This window comes from Lagopus muta, chromosome 6, assembly GCF_023343835.1.
Source record: "Lagopus muta isolate bLagMut1 chromosome 6, bLagMut1 primary, whole genome shotgun sequence".
In the NCBI taxonomy this organism is placed as follows: Eukaryota; Metazoa; Chordata; class Aves; order Galliformes; family Phasianidae; genus Lagopus; species Lagopus muta.
The window spans coordinates 7,926,635-7,931,372 of NC_064438.1; the positions used below are offsets into that span (position 1 = coordinate 7,926,635).

At 39.4% G+C, this 4,738-nt stretch overlaps 1 long non-coding RNA gene across 1 annotated transcript; it reads left to right on the forward strand.

Moving 5' to 3' along the window:
• Positions 1–356: 356 nt before the first annotated feature.
• Positions 357–1,568, forward strand: LOC125694921 (uncharacterized). Its single transcript, XR_007377759.1, has 3 exons — positions 357–466; positions 648–808; positions 1,548–1,568. It is a non-coding gene; the product is annotated as an uncharacterized LOC125694921 (long non-coding RNA).
• Positions 1,569–4,738: the final 3,170 nt, after the last annotated feature.

Below are 4,738 nucleotides of genomic sequence, written 5' to 3' on the forward strand. Positions count from 1 at the left end.
TCATTTTTTTTTCTGTACCCTAAAGTCAGAACTAGATATGCTACTTTCTTTTTTTTTTTTTTTTTTCCTTTTTTTTCTTTTTTGATCTGGGAACATACAGAGAAGTATGACTTTAAATTAATACTGCATTCGGCTGAAAGGAACTTATAGACATGCATAAGGCCTAGCTTATGGCAGACATGGGAATGCTGCTTTGAAATGCTGAGTTCATATGTAAGTAGTATTTTAACCACAAAGCAAAGCTGTGGTGATATGAACTTGCTGTGGATTTTCATTTGGCTTGGCTTTTGCTCTGCTTCAGATTTGATAAGTGAATGCTTTCATAATCATGCTCCCTGATCCCACCCACAGGACACAACAGCAGCAGGCTGCCATTTGGGCTGCCCCACTACATCTGGCAAAGAGAAACCTGGAGCAAACCACGAGGGCTCTCACCATGCTCCCTGTCAGCACCTTGTTCAAACTGGTGAGCCGACTCAAATTAATTGTAGCCTCATCATATATATGCTATTGCCAGGTGATAAAGGGTGGTTACATCACCACACTTCAAATGCATTTTTATTCACCTGCATATCCATCCATGCACACCTGTTTTTTATTTTATTATTATTATTATTTTTATTTTATTTTTATTTCTTTTACTACAGGACTCGGAATGATTGGGAACAGACTCTTGCTTCTGATTGAGGTAGAAGAGATATAATACATAATATACCCACTGTGGGGTAGGCTATTGAGAAGGAGCTCTGCAGCAGCTGAAAGGATGCCATATACTTACCATCTGAGATGGCTGACTCCCGGGATAGAGGTCAGCTCTGATGTTCTATCTAGTTTTTCAAAGTACTCTTGCTTCTTCTTCTTCTTCTTCTTCTTCTTATTATTATTATTTTAAACACGCAGGCTTAAAGCCAAGCTGGTTAAGGCCATACAATAAATTATTCCTTTGTCTCTAAGTTCAGTGTTTGTCTCTAAGTGTACCTTTGCATGAGCCTTTTTATCAGATTGGTCACTTAAACCGTGGAAGACAAATTTTCAGAACTGCTCCAGTGACCTACTGTTATTGCAGTAACTGCTTACAGCAGATCTTCTCGCTGACTTCATGAGGAACAGAACTAGACCCAAGTTTACCCTTGTCGTTTCTCCACACATTTGCCCTCAGCCATCTGACTGCCAGTGCTGCATAGTTAGCTACTGAACGTGCCCTCCCCCATACCTCCCCACCCAGTAATATTCAAAAGCACAGTAAAAGAGGCTGTTTAGAAATCTAACAAAAGATTATGTATTGTATACAGCTACAGACATTAAATATTTTAGAAGTTTCAAAGAGAAACGTCACTCTGATGCAAATATTGTTCTGGTACTTGATGCTTCTGGCCACATGTAGTTCAGTCAATTTGTCATCTGTGAGTGCATGGCCAAATGTAGATGCATTTGCATCTGACCATGTTGAGACTGTTTTAGGAAAAATCAACATCAGGAATCTTTCTTAATAAGCATCACTTGTGCCTTTCACTTGAGCCCATGATTTTGTGCATCTGTTACATTAGCATTCCAGCAAGCACACTGCTGGCACGCAGGGCCACTAGACTTCTTTCAGTGTTTCACTGGAAACAGCAGAAGAAACTATCTGAAAAGAACCCCGTGGTTTGTTCATAGATGTTAGGGGCATAGTGATTTAGGTGAAATCCAGTTTGCACTTTCCATATCACAAGGTATTTGCCAGGTTCATGAGGTATGGCTGCCATGAAGACTGTGGGGATTGTTTTCACATGCTGCCATGGTAAATCCATTGTGCTGGACTCTGCGAATAACCATACGGCCCATGCGGAACTCAGCAAAGACAGTTTTAGGCCTTAACAACAGCAAAACTTTGTAAGATACACATGACCTCCAACCTGCTAGGGCACATTCTGGTACGTGCTTACACGAGGAAGAAAACGGAGTATATCTTTCTGAAAAGAAAGTGCCAAACAAAAGTGAAATTCTTAGTGGAAATCACGTATGCCTTAGGCTAAAAAGCAGTTTCAAGGAATAAGTCCAAGTTCACTGCCTGTGCCCAGAGAAACCTAGCCAAACAGTATAAAAACCAGTAAGGCATTCCTTTACCTTGAGTGCATACAGATTGATCTTGGGGCAAATAATAGCTTACAAAATCCATTCCCTGAAATCCTTGCCCAATTGGCTTTTTTTTTTTTTTTTTTTTGCACACAGAATCTTTTGAAGATAGAGGGAGCGAATAGGAGGGGAGCCTCAGTAAATTTTTTGGTGGCATTCGTCCCCACTGTGCTCTGGGACAGTGAAACCCTCACTGTGGTCACCTGCTCCCTGAGAGGTGTTAAAAACAGATAAAAGTTTGATGTATTATTTCCAATGAACCCAGCAGGCAGGTAATTCCTGTGCAGTCCTGAGATACTGTGAGCAGTACAGTACAAGGAGTCACTACCACGCCTGTCTCTCAGGCATACAAAATGGAAACAGTAGAAGATAAAGCTCAGTTCAAGTGTGCCAGAAATTACCTTGACCTCAAAGGGAAGCTGCTGTTGTCCATCTGCCATCTGAAGAGGAGGAACCATCGAGCAGTTTAAAGCCACTGAGGCAGGAACGGCAGTGCAGATGCTAACGTAAGCTCCAGTCTTGCTTCTCTCATCTTTTCTCTTATCACTGTCTTGCTCTGAAAGGCTTCCCCACTGGTAAAAAGCAACAAAATGAAATTACCTACTATAAGGAAAGTGATGGGAATTTGAAAATTGGCACTTAAGGTTTTGATCACCAATTCTTAGTGATCCACACGGACACTTTTCCATCAAGTCTTCTGGGAGCTGTTACAGTTTGTATGTCATGTCCAAGGAAATTAGGTTGTGAATTCCTGTGTAATAAAGTTGTTATCTCACGGATTTCACAACCTTGTGTATTAGAAGTAGAGTTGAATACCATCCAGCTTCAGGGTGTCATTATTTCTAAACAACTACAAAATGCAATGTGAACTGCAAGACAGGGTAATTTACTTCCCAGTATATGATTAAGAAACTGATACAATTTCTTACCCACTGATTTGTCCTAGAGATACATTATTATACTGTAGGTACCAGAGGAGAGAAATTACTATGGAAATGACTCACAAGCACTTCAGAGAATGAGATACAATTTTATTTATTCAAATACAAAATTGCTCACATCCAGTCCACTTAGACATGGCAATACATTCCAGCACATCACATTATACTCAACAACAATAGTGCCAAGGACTGAAAAAAAAACCCAAAAAAAAGAAAAAAATACCCCAACAAATCCAGTTAATGAGTCAATTTACAGAAAAGACCAAGCAGTAAGAACACTCATAACAAAACATGTTTAAACAGATTTGTAATACATGCCAGCCATATTAAATTGACTTGCAAACAGAGCACATAGCTTATTTCTTCTGCCTCCTCTATTCACACAATACAAAGACTTCGCTTTAAATTGCTCAAGAATTTATTCCTTTCCTGCTTTGCCTGCCTAGTTTGTTTTTGGATCTAATCCTGAGAGGCACTCTAGTATCAGTAAGGGTAGCAGTAGCCTGCCAGGTTTTTCCACCCAAGAGTAGACATGTGGGACCAGTGGTTGTGGATGGAGCGTGTTATCACTTCATGGCACGCACAAAAGTATCATTTCAGCAATGAATATCTGTACAGTCCATTACATGCTGATGGCTCTCAACTTCTGCTGCCTCTAATCTCTTGGCTCTCAATGACCAAACAAGTATCTGCTGTAAGGTGAAGTCTCTGAGCCTGTCTGCACCACAGAGTGACCTGAGCCCAGGCTCCTGCCCTGGGTGAGCAGGTCGGTCTTTGGCAGAAGATTTGCTTCACATTATTCTGGGGCTGCCCTTCCTCCTCCTCTTCCTTGTACGGAGGAGGATGAACAGGCTTTTAGTACAAATTAGACGAATAAATAATCACTGATTGATGTAACCAAGGGCGTCTGTGCGGAACTGCCTTTACTGTGCAAAGCATTAAGACAATAAGTTTGCTGTAAAACTTGTAAAAAAAATAATAATCCACTGAAAATATTACAACTCTGTTTTCTACAGCAAACAATGACAGATGATCTAGACAGTATCACTCTACTGGACTACATGAGGCTTTGGGGAGCAGTGATAAAATCCATACATTTTCTCCACAAAACTGGGAATGCCAGGAGTTTTCAACAGAGAAAATGAACATATTTATTACTGCTCTGCTTGTTTCTACTTTGTGTCAATCTAAAGTAATAGAGTGGTAAAATAAATCACTGCAGTCCATCTCAATGAAAATGTAACTTGAAGATCAAGGTGTGCTTAGCATATGAATGACAGAAAAAAATGACCAATGGTATTTTTGGAATAAATTCAGGGATCCTGCTATGTCTTTCCACCAAAGTGAAAAACAAATTATCCTGTTAAAGCTCTACGTGTTATGTTGTAAGGGTATCCCACAGATATATTATTATTTTTTTTATCTTAATTTATACCTTATTACTAATAATTACCAAATTGATAAAGCTACCTAGTTTACTCTGCAGACCTTTAGCCATAAATAACTGTTAGAAATAAACTTATTTATGAAAATTGGAGACAACGTCTGAACTGTAAAATATAACATGACACTCTTATCCTCCTTACAGAGACTAATAAATAAGTATAAATAAATAAATATTGCATAACAGTAGTGTAGTTCTTGCAGCAAAGAGGTATTCTATGTATTTGTGGTCAACAGTG